Source organism: Rhipicephalus microplus, unplaced genomic scaffold (assembly GCF_043290135.1).
Source record: "Rhipicephalus microplus isolate Deutch F79 unplaced genomic scaffold, USDA_Rmic scaffold_15, whole genome shotgun sequence".
Classification (NCBI taxonomy): domain Eukaryota; kingdom Metazoa; phylum Arthropoda; class Arachnida; order Ixodida; family Ixodidae; genus Rhipicephalus; species Rhipicephalus microplus.
In genome coordinates, this window is record NW_027464588.1 from 10,337,699 (window position 1) to 10,358,889 (window position 21,191).

The 21,191-nt window shown below is 44.0% G+C and overlaps 1 protein-coding gene across 1 annotated transcript in view; it reads left to right on the forward strand.

Annotated features, from left to right (window-relative positions):
* The window catches only part of LOC119186919 (uncharacterized), a 70,235-nt gene that overhangs the window by 43,440 nt on the left and 5,604 nt on the right, over window positions 1-21,191 (forward strand). The window lies entirely within an intron of this gene.

The window sequence follows — 21,191 nt, forward strand, 5'->3', positions numbered from 1 at the left end:
ACCGTTTGCTTTATGGCATGAATTAAAACAAAAAGATTCAAGTTGACTGATATGTGGTGTTTAATGTCCCAAAGCCAACAAATGATTATGAGAGACGCCGTAGTGAAAGGCTCCGGAAATTTCGACCACCTGGGATTCTTTAACGTGCACCCAAATCTGAGCACACGGGCCTACAACATTTCCGCCTCCATCGGAAATGCAGCCGCCGCTGCATTTGCAGCCACCGCTGCAAAAAAGAGGATTCAAGTCAGCTTTCTAGATAATGTCCAGGATCACTCAATGAAATTCACGGATGCATTTGGAATAAATGTTCATGAACACTCAATGAGCAAAGGCGAGGTTCCGTTGAGAATGTGAGAGGGTACAGTTTCAATTTATTAAAATGAGATACCTAATCTTGACAGTTAGCTTTCATCCCCACTAGAAGCAACAAATGATGACCATCTACCACCCTCTGTTCGTTTTAACAGCAGGTGTTGGATTTTACAGATGCCGGTGGTGTTGTGAAATGTTTGTGCAAAGGTGACCATAATACCGTAGATATATGTACTGTCATAAGCTATATGAGATGCAACACTAATATTACTGTTTAAACGCAGTTGGTGAGTGCAAAAGTGTTCATGAAATTGACTGCTCTATAGAGAGAAACGATATCTTTAGCAACGCCATAGTGTCACAAGTTTGATCTCAACTGCAGTGGTTGCATTTCTATGGATGCAAAATGGTAGGGGCCTGTGTGTTCCCAGTGCAGGTTAGAGGAACATAAAATGATTGAAATTTCCACAGCCCTCCATCACGGCATTCCTCGTTTTCATATGGTTTTTAGGATGGTAAATACTACATGTACTTATATTTACTGTTAATAATATTGCGCTTCCACACGTCACATTCACCTCTACAAGCTAGAGGGTGGAGCACTGTACCTGTTGTTACGTATTCGGCGGCTGGACGACAGCCGGCCCAGGAAAGAGACGACTCAAGCAGTGCCAGGAAGACAATCCCAGTTTATTCACCTTGCGGCGCGTTTTTAAGCGCTACGCAGCCAATCGCAGGTTGGCATGAAAGAAAAGAAAACAGCAAGATAACAGCAATCGGGCAATGTTATCAGAAAGCCCCGACGTAGAAAGAGGGCGAGCACTGCAAACGTTACAACTCGGCCAAAGCTACCCCTAGCGGAAGGCGTTCAAGAGGATAACGCTTCATGAACGGCTGGAGGTGGTAACAGGTAGCCAACACGTGGGCAGGTCTCCAAGCACAGCACTGACACGTTTCGCACGGTCATGTTGTCTTTGTGCACAGCGTGGGCGAAGACCCTGAGGTGCATGGTGGCACTGGTCGTTGAAGTAGCCACCGCAGAAGGAAATGGAAATGGCATTGCGCGTCGTCTGGCTGGAACACGCCCGCGAAGGTTGGCATTAAAGGCCAAGAGGAGGCAATGTCGAGAACAGGCAATGTTCAGAACGGGCACCACTCGCCGAGTGTCGATTGGCTGCAGCTCGGGAGTTGGCTGCAGGCGCCTGGAGCAGGGTTGATTTCGCCATCTGGTACGACAGGATCTGAAATGGCTGAGTGGACGAGCGGTAGAAACGCAGAAACCACGTCAAAAGCAACCTGGCGCCCAAGCTTAGAAAAGCCCGACAGTTGATTTCACTGGGAGCAGATAACGTGAAAGCCGAACACGATAGGGAAAAAAAATATATATACTTGCGCCAAGTTGCATGCACACAAAAGAAACAAGGAACACTTAATAGGTTCGGCTAAGGCAGTCCGCATTAGCATGGTGTTTGCCTTTCTTGTGCCGCACTGAGAAATCAAATTGCTGAAGTGCTAGACTCCAACGCATCAAGCGGCTGTTTTTGTTCGACATTTGATTTAACCACACTAAAGGTGAGTGATCAGTTTCAAAAACAAATGAGGAGCCTTTAAGGTAACACGACAGCTTTTCGAGAGCCCAGACCAAGCAAGCACATTCTTTTTCAGTTGTACTGTAGGCTTGCTCGCGTGATGTTAGTTTTCGACTGGCGTAGACAAGAGGATGTTCCTCGCCCTTTTTGTTCACTTGACTTAGAACAACGCCCATTCCGCGGTCACTGGCGTCACACTGAACTAAGAAGGGGAGAGAGTAATCTGGTGCCGCGAGGACCGGTTTGCTGACAAGAATCTTTTTGATCTCGGCAAAAGCATCTTTACGAGCCTTATTCCAACTTACAATAGTTGGCTCAGTTTTGCGCAGTGCGTCTGTGAGAGGACTAGCGATATTTGCGAAGTTGGGAATGTAGCTTCTGTAGTAGTCGGCTAAACCCAAAAAGGAACGCAAGTTAGTCTTTGTTTTCGGCAAAGGAAAGCTAGTGATTGCTTCAACTTTTATTTCGGAAGGACGTCGCTTCCCTTGGCCAACAACATGCCCTAAGTAGTGGACTTCAGAGCTCGCAAGACGACATTTGGCGAGTTTGAGAGTCAAGCCTGCCTCGTGTATTCGAAGGAATACCTGCTGCAGATGTTCCAAATGCTGTTGCCAGGTGCTCGAAAAAACAGCTATGTCGTCAAGGTACGGAACAGCGAACGACTCGGCTCCTTTGAGCACTTCATGCATTAAAATGCGAAGGGTGCATTCTTGAGGCCAAAAGTGAGCACAAGAGGGCGATATGTGCCTGTCGGTGTCATGAAAGTGGCGAGCTTACTGGCGTTTTCCGTTAGTGGCACTTGCCAGAAACCGCGTACCAAATCTAACGTAGAAACGTACCGTGCCGCGGACACTTTCTCGATCAAGCCCTCAACGTTTGGAATGGGAAACATCTTTGTTTTTGTTATCGCATTCAATTTTCGATAATCGATGCAGGGTCGCGGTTCCTTGCCTGGACTTTCTACAATAAACATAGGTGACACATACTCGCTTTCTCCTGGCACGATTAGACCCAGTGTCAACATGTTTTGAACACAATCGTTCAGGATCTTCTCGTGACGGGGGGAAAATCTGTGCATCCTGGTTCGGAAAGGTTGGTTGGATGTTAACTCAATGTCGTGCTCCACGAGATTTGTCCTGCCGGGAGTGGGACTAAACAAGTCTCTGAAGTTGCGCACAAGCAGTTCTAACTCCTTTCTTTGCTTGTCAGTTAGAGAAGCTTGTTTAGTGACAGATTGGACTATCTCTTCTGTTGATGGGGAAGAGCAGGGCCTTGGCACTTGGGGTAGAGGAACGTTGATCTCTTCAGGCTCGTTAAGGACAATGCTCAACGTCTCACTGCGTTCGATAAAAGGCTTCATTAGATTGCAGTGATATATCGTCACATCATTGCGTTTACCGGGCGTCGTTACCAAGTAATTGGTATCGGAGAGCTTTTGTTTAATCGTGACCGGCCCATCCCATGCTACTTCCAGTTTATTTGCCTTTGACGACCGCAGAATCAGCACTTTATCGCCTTCCTTGAAGGTTCGTGTGCGTGCGGATCTGTCGTAGTACACCTTTGAGCGTTGCTGCGCTTCTGCCATGTTTATCTGCGCCAGTTCTTGCGATTCACGTAGGCGCTTCAACAAGGTCAGCACGTACTCGACAACTGATTTGTCTACGAACTTGTCTTCCCACTTTTCTTTCAACAACGTTAGCGGGGAGCGAAGCGCTCGACCGTAAACAAGTTCCGCCGGCGTGAACCCAGTCGCTTCGTGAGTGACGGAGCGCAGAGCAAAGAGCATCGCGGGAACAGCTTCGTCCCAGTCGGCGCCTTTCTCGAAACAGAGTGCACGCAGAATGCGCTTCATTACAGAGTGAAGTTTCTCGACTGAATTACTTTGCGGATGGTAGACTGAGCTGTGGTGAACGGATATGCCGCATTTCTTCAAGAACGTCGTGGTGAGCGCGCTTGTGAACACAGAACCTTGGTCGCATTGGATTTCACTAGGAAATCCAGTTCTTGCAAAGACGCCGAGTAGCGCGTTTACAACTGCAGTGGAGCTTAATTCGGGTAACACCACTGCTTCCGGGAACTTCGTAGCAGGGCAAATGAGTGTTAGCAAGTATTTGTTGCCCGCCGCTGTTACTGGTAATGGACCTACAATGTCGACAACTAATCTGCGAAAGGGTTCGCCAATCAAAGGCACTTGGACCAAAGGTGCTTTGAGTTTTTCGTTTGGCCGCCCCGTCCTTTGGCAAACGTTGCAGGAACGTACCCAGTTCTCCGATTCTTTGAAGCACATCGGCCAGTAGTAGTCGTTCAATAACCTGCTCTTGGTCTTGTTGATACCTAAATGGCCAGCCCAGCTATCGCTGTGAACCAAACCCAAAAGTGCGACTCGATACTTTTTGGGAACGACAAGCAGTTCAAAGGTTCTGCCTTTCTTGTTTTTGAATGTTCTGTACAAAATGCCTTCTTTGACTATGAACGATACGGCTCCTTTTTGTTTCCGTTTTGATTTTTCCCAGCACGTCTTCAGCGACTCGTCGTTTGCCTGCTCCATTTTGAGAGCGCTTTTGTCTAACTTTGCTAGAAGCTGAAAATTTTCACTGACTGGGTTTATCGCTTCACCTGAGAGCGCATTACCGACGGGAGTGCTGCTATCAATGGCTGGCGCGACACAATTGGCGTCGACAGGAACAGTTTCGCTTGGTGCAGTAGCTTGTGTCGGTTCACTCTGGTCTGTAATTTCCGTGTGACGGGTAGCGCTGGTAGCTTGAGCTCTTGTTTGGGACCTCGTGACGACCATTACAGGGTTAGCATTAAGTTCCAGTCCTGCATTTTGGAAGTCCCTCATTGATCGGTTAGAAAAAATGTAGGGAATTTTCTGAGGAAGTTTATCGGAAACCGCAGCATCAGTTTCGAATGTGCCGAAGGCGCCCTTCATTTCGACTCTGGCTACCGGCAAACACTTCATGTCTGGCTCTAGTGCCTGGCGTACCCATACACATGAACCTGTTAAGTTCTCGGGCTTAACAAATGACGGGTGGACGATATCAAATGTTGCTCCTGTGTCGCGCAGAACGTTGCAACTGATGCCGTTCACCTTCATGTCATATGTGTAGGGCAAGAGTAAATCGCTCTCTTCGGTTAGCAAATTGACGGAAACTGCTGGCTGTCGGCAACCGACTGCGATGTGACCCGGTTGTTGGCATTTATAGCAGACCAGCGGTTGTTTTTCTTCGAACTTGGAACTTTTCGGTTCACTCGCGTTGGCTGCATGCCCTTGGGCTGGAACACTGTCGCCTGGTTTCCCTTGGTTAGTTTCTTTCGTTCCTTTCTGAAATTTCTTGAACGCTCCTGACGGCTTCTTTCTTTGTTCTTCTGAACTTTCCATTCTACGGGAACGGTACTCGTCCGCCAAGCTGGCTGCCGTTTGCAAAGTCTCTACGTTTGGCTTGTCCTGAATCCACAGCCGCATTTGGTCCGGAATGGACGCATAAAACTGCTCGAGCGCAAACAGTTCAATCAGACGTTGCTTGTCCTCGTATGCGTTGGCACTCTTAAGCCATTCCTCTAACAAGCTCATGGATTTGTAGGCGAATTCTGAAAATGACTCCCCTTGGCCACGCCTCGTGTTACGGAACTTCATCCTCAAGGCTTCTGTTGACAAGCTGTACCTTCGCCTCAAATGAAGTTTCACTTTTTCGTAATCATAAGCATCTTCATCTGGCATTCTCGCGATTACATCGGCTGCCTCATTTGGAAGTAATGTCAACAGGCGTTGTGACCATGTCTCTTTTGCAAGTGCAGCTCTTGTACACGTCCTCTCAAAGTTGACGAGATACAAAGTGATGTCACTGCCAGCCTTGAAAGGTTGCATGTATCCTCGCATATCGAAACTGTCATTGCGTTCAAGGTTATGCAGTTGCATCTCTTTTAACTTCAGTTCTACTTCTCGTTCTTTGAGCCTTTCCGAGACTGCCCTCCAACACTCCTCGACTTCGTCGTCGTTTGCTCCGCATTTGGATATCGCTTCGATAATTGCAGGCTTCCGCATAGACTTCTGTACAGGGATACCGAGCTCTTCAGCTAGCAGCACTAGGTTGGGTTTCGTTAACGACGTGAGGATCATGACTGCTGTTAACAAGTGCTACCCCGTTATGTGTACTACTATTTAGCAAAGTCAACAACAAATACAAAAGAACCTCGACTACCAAGTAAATGCTGCTAATGCTCCCAATGAAGTCAAGCAAGCCGTGCTCTCACCAAACCGGACGCCAAGGCCGCCCTCGACGTGCGCTCCATACCGCCGCCACCGCTGCCACCAGCTGTTACGTATTCGGCGGCTGGACGACAGCCGGCCCAGGAAAGAGACGACTCAAGCAGTGCCAGGAAGACAATCCCAGTTTATTCACCTTGCGGCGCGTTTTTAAGCGCTACGCAGCCAATCGCAGGTTGGCATGAAAGAAAAGAAAACAGCAAGATAACAGCAATCGGGCAATGTTATCAGAAAGCCCCGACGTAGAAAGAGGGCGAGCACTGCAAACGTTACACTGTGCACCATCGGCGAAATTTTATTTTGTTGTGGCACAGAACAAAAAATTACCATTTCAAAAATGTGAGTTTACTACCTTCCCTCCTTCCAAGAAATTTCTGGCTACGCCTCTGTCATTGACTAAACATCAATTTGCTATTTAAACTCATATTGCTCACAATGCGTTTTGACAATATCGGCACAATGAGCGCATACTGCTCAAATGCCATATTCGACATACATTCTTTCGGTAGTACCTGCACTGACTGAATTATTTTTTTTCAAATTTTGCGCACAGAGAAGACACATGTAGGTGCATTTGTAAGAATATTCACTAAATGGCAACATGTTCTTTCTTTTTTGCACTCCGACAGACTGAACGAGCAGTGAGCAACTGCAAAGTCTACTTACGCCATACAAACACTTTTCCTCATACACAACTATTGGCCATTTTCGAATTGCCTGAAAAAAAAAAGACTGGTGATAATGCTGAAGCATTATGAAAGCTTGTTTAGGCACTCGGCTTTATGAATTTTTGTGCACTTACCCTCTTGGCTTTCTCCACAAGCCAGGCACCACGGGCAGCCAAAAAAGCCGTTGAACTGAACTTGGTTGCCAACTGCTGCCCTCGCCGGTGCATCAACAGAGACACAGATGGTGTAAATCTTGCTGTGAATAACAGTTGAAGAGCATTTCCAAATAAGTTCGCCAGTCCTACACAAGGATTCAACAAACTTCTCCAGAAAGACCAGCATGTTGGGGTGTTTTCTTCCGTACCCTAAGCCTCCGAGAATAACATTCTATATCTGTAGGGCGCAGGAAGTTCATTTATTATCATTTGTATGGGCCATATTGAGGAATTAGATGATTTGTATGAAGGGCTGCCATCCGTGTTCAAGGTAATAGTCAAATCGCTCCACTTTAACACACCCTTTTCTCGCTAACTGCGGTGCATCATGCCACTTGTGATGTCACAAATCAAGAGGCACCCGACTTCTGCCTGCTGGTTCAACTTGCTGAGGTTCTCAAACAAAACACCAGAGAGACTTTCTATAGTGCTGGAAAGTTGCATTCCAACATCCAGAATGGAAAAAAATGTGCCCCCGCTTTTAACGTCCGACATCTTCACAGTACTCCAGCAGACATTCAAGTCAGGTGGATTTTGTCGCTAGAAATGTCGAGCAGCTTGCCACACTGACTACAGCAATGATGGTATTTGCTGACGGATACGCATTTCGCGGACCACAATTTTCTCAGTAGGTATTTCGACTGCGGCAGGCCGCACTTTTTGAAACCGAACCAGGCTTCCACAAGTTTCAACAAGTCGTCCACAGCGACCAGGAAAGGCCATGAGCCGCTATGAACAACATTATTAGAACGATAGCGACTGCAATTATGGTTGCTTATCCCGGAAGTGTTTTTGTTCCAAAATCCGCGACGCATCTGGCAAGCAATTTTGATTTGTTGAACGAGGGCACAGAACTACGGTCACCAGAAATGTCTCCTTCGGCTCCAGGGTTTTGGTCTCGATCTACAGAAGCGCCGTCTCCACAAAGATAGTCACCACTATCTTCTTCGGTTCCGGAGCTTGGGTCTTGATCTGTATCTCGGAAAGGTCGAGTATCACCGTCTTCACTGTCATTTTTTGAATGATTGCTTTCGTTGTCAGGGCATTCTTCGGGGCTTTGGTATGCATTGTCGCCTGCGCCATGCGCGCTGTTGAAGGAGTCGTCGCTTCCTTCTGGCACCTATGTTCGTACTCCTATAGAACTAGTGTCAACAGAACAGCCGTCCGCGAGACATCAATCTCCTGGTGATGCCTGGGAAGCGTGAGAACTGTCTGGTGGCGAGTTCAAAACACCCGCGAGATGAGTCGTAGCGGTTGCCGAAGCACTGCTGGTCGACTGCTGGCTGTACCATCGCTTCGAACGGGGTACTACAAATTCAGTGTCTGGTCCTAAATACAGCTTTCGACGTTTCTTTGCAGTTAGTTGACTCATGACTAGCTAAACAAAGCACAACTGAAGACCACGATACAATGGTGGAGGTAACGCTACGGATGACGACGGATGAATGACAGCATTAACCCACAGAACACCTACCAGTTTAACAGCAGTAGCAATATAGTCGGTATAGTGCCTGGAATGTAAACGTATGAAAAATAAACATTTTGGCGGAATGCAGACAATGTAAAAGCAAAACATGTGACGATCAGCAACCCACTAAATAAAAATTGGCGCTGTCGTCGACAATGGTGTTTACTCTGGCAATTGACGTGTACTTTTGCTATGTACAGCACGTAACAGGTGGTCATAAAAGTAGTCACTTCAAGGAATGCACTATTTTTGTTATCTGCAAGTTTATCACTGCACAGACTTTTTTTTAACAAAAGACGGGACCGAGAGATTGTCCGTGGTTAGAGTTTCATAAAATAATAGTCTGCGCATAACTGTTATTTAACCCACTGATGCGGCTACCTAAAAGTACTTTCCTTCATAAGCCCATCATTGAATGCCTCTGTATAAAGAGCCAGCTTCGATACGAGAATTTTCCACCGGCAGTTGTTGATTGTCGAAATTTGTCATGTCTCAACAGCACTTCCCGGAAACCTGACCCCAAAGTTTATCCGCTGAATCAACTAAGAGAGCCGGAAAAAGGACAAAGTAAAATCACTAAACACTACCGATCGTGTATATCTGTCTTTTCTCCATGTTTGCAGTTCTCTGAGCGCAATGCTTCAAGCCCACATATCCGCTTCCCGTGCGCTCGAGCCACCCCAGGTCACACCTGCCTTACTACCATGCAGGTCACTGCAGTAGCTGGGGGGGGGGGGTTCAAACTCCTGCCCCCACCCCAAAAGAAATCTTTGACTGCATCCTGGGTCCTGGGTACAGGTAGACACCTCTGATAACCTGAGATAGTAAACACGCTGGAGATTGACGTAAGAAAATGTTGCCGCTTATCGTTGTTCTCAGCGCACATGCATATATTTGCATTCATTTAACATGTGAAGATGCAGACATGATTGCTGGCCAATGTCGACATGCAACTCTTTCAATTTTAGTTATGCCGCAGGGCACCATCGATTGCTTCAGCATTACTGTTGGTCCTCCTTTGCCGATCTGAAGTACAGGTACATGTTACGCACATGAGTATACTCACGGGATAAAAACGGGCTATTATTTTTTTTTTGCTTTGACGAATTGTACGCGCAAATACTGAGGATAGACATAATATGTTGTGACGAATGTGGTTTCTATAAAGGCAATGTTGGCTCTGATCTTTGCGTCTGAATCGAAATTATATGCCGATATTGCAAGACGAATTCATTACTTATTAAACAATTGTATCGGATCAGTTGATATGAATCCATCTTAGTAGAAAGCGAAGTCACTATTACACAGAACAAACAACACAAGCGCTTAAGAGACGTTAATAATGAAGAGCCCGCCGAATTATAAATGTAAGTCAATAAACAATTTTATTGGGCCAGTTGGCATGAATCCATCTTGGTAGGAAGTGAAGCCACTATTACACAGAACACACAACACAAGCGCTTGTGTTGTGTGTCCTGTGTAATAGTGGCTTCACTTCCTACCAAGATGGACTCATTAGTTAGCCCTAAATTAGCCTAATACAGTCCCGAAGGTGGACATTCACATGCCGTGTGGTATGTGAATCAATCCTTTCCCGTTGCTCCACTGCTGATCCCGAAGGTCTGTGTTTGAATCCGGATTTCTAGTAGAGGCGAATATGCTTGAGGCCCTTGTACTTAGACTTCGGTGGACGTTTATGGATTCCATGCGGTCGCCGCTAAGGCGCATGTCTCATTCGTCATCGTTTTCGAACGTAAAACCACAACATCTATATTGTTATTGCGAGTGTTATCATTCCGCAATTACATTTCTAATATGCAAATACCTATCGTTTCGATAATTATAGCAAGCCGTGCGCTTTTATTTTTTATCGTGTCGTTCAGTGAATATCGCATAACAGCAGTGCAGTGGTTTATAGGTTGCTTTCTTCATTAATTGATTGGCATTATCTTGTCGCGCCTGTATATTCATAAATAAGATTAGGGGTGATGTGTAAAACACGCACGTCTACCAACGTTTTTAAAATTAAGCAAGAACAAAAAAGAGTCAATCAAGTACGTTTTATTTATTCCTCCAGTGTCCTGTTAAGTGGTAGATGTGGCGTGTGTTCGCATTTTGGATGTGCACAAACCACAAGTTTTGTAATGTTCTAGCTGTTATCGTAACTCATTTCCTCAAACATAACGCTACCTTATAACATGTTCGCCCCACGAACCCACCAACCCCCCCTCAAAATAGAAGTAAAAAACACCCTCAAGAAGCAATACAGGTGAGTAAACTAAAAATACTAAGCAGACCTTTCGAGTTGAATGAGTTGTAATTACATTGTTCTACAACAGGCCAAATCATCAAAAATCAAACAAAACCCTTTTTTTTTAAATTGCACTAGCATGTTGTGTCATCTAGTGACAGAAATACATTATTTTGCGCGTACATTTACTTTAAAATACACATATTATGGTATACCTTCTACACATTAGGTGGCGCAACAATCACTAAACGTTTTACAAGTCAGGTTTTTAGCATGTTTATTTTAGCCAATCCAAGTGCAGTACACTACATTTGAAGTACTGGATGTTTTGGATGAGACCAGTGAGACGTGCCACGGTAGTAGTCCCTGCAGTCTTTCTTTTTTGTTTTTGGAGTCAGTGTTGATTTTTCGCTCCCACTTAATTATGCCGGCAGCACCGAAGGTGGCCTACGTCGTTTACGACGACGGTTACCGGGCTATAGTGAGCGTGAAGCTCATTAAGGACTTCAAGCCAGCGAGTGTGGCTGACTGCCAAAAACACAAAGAAATATATTGGAAGAGCAATGAAGCAGGGCACGTCGACGAAGGGTATTATCGAGGAGACGTCATCCTCCTTGGTGGTGAGTTCTGTCTTCTTTGAGGTGCTAATTTTGGTGGCGTTTAGGAATCTGTTTTACAATACAGGAAAAATGCGTGGCAGACGTCGCTGCTTGCACGTGTGTTATTCGGCGCGTATTCAAAATAAGACGCACGGAATTGCTTCTGTGTTTTTCAGTGTGCCTTATTTGATCCATTGGTGGTGGTTGCGCAACTACTGCTAAGTTGTTCATGCTTATTAGCCCACGTAGCTCTTTTCGTGTGCACGTGGTGGTCGTCTCGGGCACTCAATTTATGATTTGGAATACGGTATGACCTTGCGGGCTGCTATACAAAGAGGCAAAACCTTTTTCATGTATACTCTAAATGTCATTGGAATGTTTCACCAGTCTTTAAGCCCACAAACGCACCACCATTGGGCTTCAACAAAACACGTGCGTAGCAGGAAAAAAAGCGAGCAAGTGATCATTCTGTAATCTAGGAAACTAGAAGACAAATTGTGCACTTATTCACGGTGACAGTCATCCCGGTGGACGCCAAGATCAATTAGAATGTCCGTGGAATGTTATATTGTGCAGCTGGTCGAGTAATTTAAAGCGTGCGGTCCGTCGGCATATAGGCAGTTCAGGCAGGTTAGGCCTGTTCTGTAATGCGGGTATATACTATGTCTTGTAACAACGCCATAAATGTCATCATCTGCCTTTCAAGATCGTATTATTGATCATCTTCAATGCTAAAACAACTCTTTTTGCTTATTGTTAACCTAAATAAAACCCCACCCCTTATGTAATGCCCCTCCTAGAAAGGGGGGCCTTTAAGGTAATAAACTGAACTGAATGCCCAACTTGCGATCAGCTGAGCTACACATATTTTCTGATTATCTTGTTCTAGTTTGAACTTGATGCAATCTTTGCACCTAGACATTTCAATTGACAAGATCTTTGTACTGCCGCATGTTGAAGCTATAAGTAAATGGCAATGCCAAAATTATTTTGACGAGGTAAATGTAATTAGATATTTTTTTCTCTGGAATAGATTGCATTGGTAATAAAATAGCACTTCAAAAAGCTACTGCGGGACAGTTAATAAGCATTCCTAGGAATGGTGTGCTCACACAGACTGAATTACGTTCAAAAGCTTTGGCTAATTGTTTGGATGATGTGTGTTCCAATAGCTCATATGTAATCACCTGGTAAATAATTAAGATTTTTGCTATAACTAGCAACATGTGATTTGTCACAAGGTTTAAATACTTGCATAACTCTTACCATCAGCCATTGACTTGCATCATCTAGAAGTGAATGCATGTACAGCGCAGCTTTCTTTCTGCAGAACCAAACTTTTGTGGTAGAATAGATATGTAGTTGTACTTTGCATGCATTTGTGGTCTTCATACCACAATGGTGCTTAAGTGGCCTGCTGAAATTTAATTTCGTTTGATAATTTCTGTAGCCACCTTCAGTGACCTTGTCCAGAAGATGGGGAAAAAACGGCTGTCGGTTCCTGACACTGTATTTATGACATAGACAGTGAAGAAAAGACAACTGAAAAGGTAACACACATTAAACTTTGTTTTCTTGAAATCGTCCGTGACCTGCATCAGGCACCTGGGCAAGAAGTGACTACTGCATTTTCAAATATAGGTGTTAATACTATGCGGCCAGATTTGGTACATAACACTTATAACTGTATTAAAATGGCATATTTCTAAATTTCATGAAGCTGCAAAACAAGGACGAGATTTTCTCCCGTGACTGTGTTTGGCAGTTTTATAGCAGTGGAAGCTGCTCAGAAGTTCTTTGAAAGGACAAAAGTCTTGGAGAGCTCTTGTTACGGGGCACTATGTGAAGACAATGCAGCTAGTGTACACTGAGCATCTGTTTTGAAGTGGTGATAAAGTTACAGCTTCTTGAATAATTGCCCTCCCAGTGGACAATTCTCATTTCGCGGTTTTACATCGAGCAACAGTCTTCTGATGTGTACGGGATACAGGAGATGCAAAGTCAGGGTTGCAGCACTCTTACAACCGATAGGTGGCAAAACATACTGAGAAACTCTCCCATTGCTTTCGCAACAGTTGAGAAGGCCTTAAGGAAAGGAGCATGCATGTGCAGTCTGTTGTGGCCATTGTCTGGCAAAGAGGGGAGGGGGGTCCTTACAGGGTATTAGGACAAAATGTGTTGTAGAATACTGGTTATAACTTAATTATTTATGAAAAAAGTCAATGATAACTGGTAATCAATGACCAGTAAACCTAATTGAGTTACCCAGAATGTTAGTTTTGGAAAAGTAATTGATTATTGAAAACTCTTTGTGTATAAATCTGATCAGTGTACAGTAAGCTAGGTAGGCATAATATGGCTGCTTGTTACACAAGTAGTAACTTTGCCTTGCACAGAGTGACTTTAGAGAGAATAGCAGGCATAGAGCAGCAACATGTTAAATTTCACAGATATGCATTTGTAAGCTTTTTAGATGACATCGTGTGTTGGTGTTGTCGCTTTTATCCTATTATGTGGCAAAAGTTGGTATGGCATAGTTGTTTTTGTTGCAGTCATGGTAACTATGTGTTTATTGATTTTGTGATGCAACTAAGAATTTTTTAGGCAATTTAGCGCTAGTCTTGGGTGTGTGGAAATCGCACTGTTTGAAATCGAATATCACTGTGACTGTGGTGGCTGTGGTGGTTATTGGGACGCCTTGCAATGTGAAAGATGTTATACCCTTGTCACACGGCAAATTCAATGCCATTCACAACAAATTACATTGAGTGGACCTAATTTCATTTTACCTGCGTGCTGTCCCATGACGAAAACAAATGTCGTTTTGAAATGATGACCATGACCTCAGCCCTCCTGACCCATGGCTTTGGGAAAAATAAACATATAATAAAACTTGTATGTAACATGCGTGTATCCACAAAAACAAGTTTTATGGGTGGAAAGGTACACCTATAATAAAAAAGTGGCAGTTTTAAAATAAAAACTTGCCACAGCTGCACGACACACTCGAATACCGTTGGCCGATGGTATGACCGGGCATGAGTACAGTCAACTGAAGCAGGGTGCACAACCTGCTCCCCCGCTGCAGAAATGAGACGGCAGCAACGATTTCGTGTAGTCACCACCTTAGTCACCACATGATAATTATCCACAATACAGGCAATAATGACAACAGAGCACAAACGAAACATGCCCTGCGTTCAGCTGCTGTCATGGAGAGTAGCTTCTTTTTAACGCTAAGGCATTAGAGAGCTCGATTTGCAGAAATTCCGGCGTAGGCATCATTGGTTGTGAGCGAAAAAATCATCTTATGCGCTACTGAAAAAACTGAGAATGATGCAACTAAAATAAACAACAAAAAATCTTAAGACGAAGTTTGTTTGCATGGCAAGCGGATGTTCTACCACACGGCCACGCATCTGTTTGGAAATGCAATGAACGAACTTACTCTGCTTGGAAATGCAGTGAAATTACCTTTCATACTTAACAAACACACACGTCCTGTATACATGCTTTACAATGCAACATGAAATATTGCAGTAATAATGCGTCGTACAACCTGCCATTTCTAGCGGGCGTCATAACATGTCATTGTCATAATGGCTTGAAGGTTTAAAACCGGTCACCCACTTCCAAAGGCACATGCGCTACTGTACCTATTTCCTTAAGGCCTCATAGTGGATGCGTAGGAAGTTCAAAAAGGTTTCATGCACCAAGTGTTCAATGCACGTAGTAGCAACAGGATATCCTCATCGCCTTCAACTCCTAAAACAAAGCTTTAGGCTCCCTTAATTTGTTTTTTTAACTTTTGCACCTGCTATTATGTCATCAAACCAGTAATAAGTTGAGCTAGTAAGGAACAAGATCTTCATAAATTATAAAATGTATATATACTGAAGCTATAGCCATTTCCCTAAAAGTCCCTGACATTGAGACTACTCAGTCAGAAATCGAATGCGATTGCGTTGCAGGAACTCGTTCCACAAAAAAGGTCGTATTCATCAAATGGCATTAGCTTCCCCGTGTGACAGCGAAGAAAGGACATTGCACACGAAGGACATTAGATTTGCTGTGTGACAGGGTGTCAGAATGCTCACTAGTCATGGCTGGAATATGCTACATATCATTTTAACATATGGTATAGTAGCGCAAATTTGGTGGGGACACAGAGGACAAGAAAACACTGCACTCGCTAGTCTCACAAACAGTGCCGTGTTTTCTTGTCCTCAGGTCCCAGTCGAGGTTGTGCTACTATACCATAGGTTGAAATGACATCTCACCAACTAGCCCAGCTTTCAACCTTACTGAACTTCATACGCTAGGTAGTTGCTATAACCTGAATTATGTTTGTATCAATGGAGCGTGTATGTTTCCTGGCATATTTGCTCGTTTTCGGCTTCTAATCAGTGATGTTGGCTTTGGGTTGATGTGTTTATTTGCTAGCATTCAAAAAAGAAAAAAGAAAAAAACCAGCAACCAAGAACAAAGAGGCGCCGAAGCAGTGCGAGCTCCGAAGAAAAGCTTTTCGAACTGAGTCGGCTCGAAAAAGAGAGGAACCTTACGAGGCAGCTCAAGAAAAAAAACAAAGGACTAGAGGAAAAAATAGAAATACTTGAGAAGAGAAATGACAAGCTGCAAGACATGCTGCAAAATGAACACAGTAAGTGATATTTATTCCATGCTGCCTTTTAGAATTTAAAAAAAATTAATTTTTATGCAGTCAGTGAGCGCTGTGGTTATGTGTACCCTAACACATTTTCTTTGGCATCTTCATGGTATTTCGATGCTTTTTGTTCCACAATAAGGAAGTGGTACCTGAAATTGCCCTTTGGAATAATGTTCTACAGCCGACATCCGATTTCGCGGACACTCAACGGATTTCTAAAGGTCCGGAAAATCAGGCAGTCTGGAAAAACGAATGCAAGTAAAAATACACATACAGGTATTTTTCACTGACGGAAAGGGTCACGGCAGGAGTACAGGATTCTCGTTGCAATTCAGCAAATGCATCATTTAGGTGTCCTCGAAAAGAGCCGTTTGTAGTAAAAAAAGCGAAAAGAAAAAATTTGATGTGACCGACGCTACTGCATTTGTAAAAATTACGCGCTAAAGGGACTCGCTTATTTTAGTTTGCACGGAGTTCCACTTGCCCCGATTATGTTTGCCTCAATATCAGTTGATGTCATGCTGTCACTGTACACCTATGACGATGTCATGCTCGCGTCAACACCGAACTTTTTGCCCGTGTAGGCTCTGCTTCTTTGATCTATTTGTCGGAGTTGTCGAAACCTTTAGTAACTTGAATGATTTCGTCACCGGTAAATTCCGCACACAGCTCAAGATTTTCGCTAGCGTCGGCAAAGCCCTCCAAGGTTATCCCGGCTGAAATCGAAACACCAGCACCGTGTGGGGCGTTAAAGCAACGACCGCAGTTGGAAGTTCTTTACACACGCTGACATCTCTAGGTGAGACGGCCGTCTCGGCGTACATTTTAAAGCTGGCGTGGCAAAAACAGTTTCTGGGAGTCTGTTGCGCTACCGCCTTCTATGAGTCGGGAAGCATGCCGACGGCAGACTATAGGTCAACAGCGTAGCTTTCCCACCGGAGCACAGCCTTATAGTAACATTAGTAACAGCACCATGCAGTTGTGGCCACAGGTTTGTCTAAGCCACGGCTGGCTACAAATTGGCGTGCGCTTAGATTCCGGCATTTGCGGTGTCGAGGGTACGGCGGCCACGTCACAGTGGGTTCGAGGGTACGAAAAGAACCAAAATAGCGGTGCTGATAGTGACTTCAAGTCCGCTGTTAGCAGTAAAAAGTTAGCCGTAAAATTAAATTGGACGGTGAAAGCTATAAATGTCCGAAATTTTGGACTTTTTATTACATTGACTGTATGGATAACTTGATGGTGCCACAGATCAGTCCGGGAAATCAGGCATGTCCAGGATTTCGGTAGTCCGAGAAATCGGACGTTAACTGTATGATCAGAGTTAAACCAAAACAATGCAGTCCTTTACAAAATCAGATTTTTGTGAGAGAGTGGCCACTTAGAATGGAAACAGCTGTGACAGTTGCTGAATGGTGTTTTCTTCTGCGACAGTGCAGTGGTTACAGCAGCACTAGCAGGAAACAGCAGCCAGCAAAGCATATGTTCTCTATGAATGAACTCCGCTCCTCTTACCCTTTTTCACCAAACTGTAGACGGCTCCAGCAAGGTAACAGATAAAATTGTGGCTTTAGGCACGATGCCATCAGACACCACCCATCAAAGTGCATTCTTTCTCATTATATTCATATGTACCTGGGGGGGGGGGGTCAGGCGGCTTAGCAGAGGAGGAACATATAACGTCACGACCCACCCTGCTGGAACTATTACCTTTCTTCAAAAAAAAACTATGTAACAAAAATGCATCTCTTTAGCAGGAATCGATCATTAGAAAGGACTGCCTTTGAAAACTATAAGGAACAGTTTGAATTGTCTGACACTTAGAGGAGTTGTTAGTGTACAACTGTCTCAAGAGCAGGGCTGGGCAGTATCGCGATAGTATTTCAGAGATTCTTTTGAGTCTCTGTATTGCTGTATCGAGATACTTCTTAAAGATGTATTTGTATCTCAGTAGTGAAATACTTTTACGATGTATCGCCCGTATTGCAATACTATCCAGGGCATAGGTATGTGATTACTTTTTTTTTGGAAATTAGCTTAGACGTGTTTACAATGGCAAAAAAACATATGCTGTGACCTTAGCATTGTGTGGCGAGATATGCACCCACCATTTCTACATTTATTCTCAGGGGGTAACTGACTCCTACCTTCTCGATAGTGAGCTAGTTGCTTTTCTACCTGCATTTCATTGTGCATGCAGAACTGGAATGTGTTTGAATAATCACCTGCTTGGGAGCTTGCCAATAATGTTATACGGCCATTTTGAATACCAGCAGTGAGGAGCATTGAATATGGCACATTGGGCGCCAACCAACAGCGTCGTTTTTAAAATGTATTCGGTCATGCCAATTTAACGAGCAGTGCTTCTTTTCTATCGTTTTTTGTGGCATCTATTTTAAAAAGCGGAGCTTATCGAGGAAGCCACAAACCACCCAAAAAATTTGGTGTGTGGTGCCGTGTGCTAGCAACGATACTTCTTTCTCCAAAGCATTTCTGGAAGACAGCAAGTGTGGCCACACGCTTGCTAGTCCTAGTCAAATGTGACCAGTGCTGTTTGAAGTTTCCCGTCTACAGAAAAAAAAAAAACACACAACATCAGGTACCGGCATTGACTTGGTGCAATTGACAAACCAGAATATATCGGTGGTTGTCTCACTTGTCGCTAGAACCAATAGCATCTGCACAATGCAGACTAGCAGGGCTGCTGACCTACAGCAAGTGCACAGTGATCTCTTAGCATCCGGCTACTCGAACTCTGGTTAAACGCTAGCTCTTTCAGCCGCAAAGATCTGATCGTGTGTTCCCAAGAAAACGTGCCGCTATACTGTACGTGTCTGATGCGTGCGAGTCAGGCACTAGTTCAAAAACTATTACGATGTCCAAGTAGTTCCGTTCCAACAAATTGCATTATCGGCTGGTAAAGATGAAGGACAAAAAAGAAAGGTATCTTGATGCCTATTGGGTACCTTGTAGACTGTGATTGTGTATATATATCAGTGAGACTGGAAATTTCGAACATCAGGTCAGACAGCATGTCAATGATGTCAACGAGGTAAAGGTGTCTTCCAATGCCTTGGCAAAACACTCTGAAAATATGAGCAATAACATAGATTAGCATAACGTAATAAGCTTAGAAAAAAAAACACTCCAGGACACCACTTGCAATCAATGCTGATTTAAACAATGGATACACATAACACATGGAACCATTGATAACACATGGAACCTTCTTTCTTATCAACACTCGTGGTTTTGAGTCACTTTTGAAGTCCCCATAAGCATATTTTCACTGCATCTAGTTGTCACTCTGAACAAGACTCCCATCATGAGAGCTGAAATGTCTTATTTGTATTCCTTTTCGCGGTTGGTGTCATTAATTTATCATGTTCTCACCCTAACAGGCTCCATTCAATATCTCAACTTCACCCATCTTTTTGAGTGGAATGTATAGTACACCATAGATGTGATTAATTTCCTTTTGTTTATAACACGTTTTCTAGAGAGGTAAATCGGTAAGGCAACTTGGTTGGAGAAGTTCAAAGTATGAAAGAGTTATATGGCACCCGAGGATTTTAGCAAAAAGCACTCCGGTAAAATCGGGAAAAATATCAGCCTGACGTGCTGGTGTAGCTTTGAGCAAATACAACATAATTATGTTTGCAATAATCAGGTTGTAATATATTGAAGTTCTGAAAAAGTAATGCTTCGTTCAGGACGCAATTAAGAAATGTGCGCTCTTTATTTTTCACATTTGCTCTCTTACAGAAACATTGGCCAGCCGTTCCTGTTGCGGCCACCAATGCAGTACAAGCACATCTACTAATCGTGGCGCCTATAAACATGAGGCCACCCACAGGAGCATTTAAGAGAAGGTATGAGCATATGACAACGCATTAAGATGCTTCATCAAGTTCGAAAAGTGGCCGTCAGCTACAACAAAAGTGACAAATTTTACCTTGTGATGCCATCATCGTGGCATCAGAATCAAGTTTCTCAAATTGGTCGTGTCATCACGACGTCACATGATGTCATTGCTTGTTTTAAGGTTGCCTATCCCGGAGGTATTTGCGAAACAGCTGGAAGTGCAGAAAGCTGTTGGGAGTCGTGGGGGGTCAATACAATCGACCTAAAAGAAAAAGATTTTCGTTATCTGTTGTTTTAAAGCAGCCGTGACGAGGAATAAAGCTGTGCCCAGTTGTTATTTTCCTGCTTCAGTAATGATTAGACACGCCGATTTCAAAACATTTGGATGCAATATTCAGTCAACCATGTGCATCATCACACATTGCTGCACAACGTATGAAAGAGGAAATATCTTTATGGTGGCACAATCGAACCAGTATGGTACTACAAACCTCACTCAACTATGGCTTGGCAAACACGGCTGCGCAGCCATGTTTTGTTAACGGAGACTTCTCATAGGTCGACTTGAAGTGATTTCAGCAGTACAGTTGAGGCAAATGTGCGAGCTGGAGAATGAAAGTTGCTGAACTTTATTGTTGTATTACTGGTCCAGAAACCTTTTGTGCCAAGGAAGTGCTTATTTTGAAATAAAATTATGTTTTAGTGGTCTGCGTCAGGTAGCGCACTTTAATTTACCCGCCTCAAGAAGCGGAAAGTCTCACGTCACTGTTGCCGTGCACAACGTTGCCCGGCTTTTTACTGTACGGTCGCCGACACTACTAGCGAAACTAAAGCACCAGGAGCCGCATCAGCAACAGTGGCCATCGATCAATTTCCTACAATAGGTTCCGAAATGGCAGACATGTTTTGGTTCAATTGGGCCCCGCTAGATGGCACGGCCTGTTTAGTTTAACCAGGAAAAAGTTGAATTTTTGTAACATCTTGTACCATTATCCATTGTAACTCCCGGCGGTTCTTTTTTCATGAGAAACAACTCAACAAGCAGCATTTTTTACGTTCTTTGATACTTGGAAGGTTCTTTATTTAGTGAGCTAGTTGGATTACTCGTGATTATTTGTAGGCAGTTTGTCTGTCGTCATAAGGATCATTTTGCGAACGTCCTACTGCAGCGCATTTGTTCCCGTGCATTTACCTTAATTTCTCGGTAAGTAGGGCACTGCTGTTGATAATACTGTCGTTTTAGATGACATACATTGAGCTTTCACTGTCCCGTGAATTGTTATTTGTTA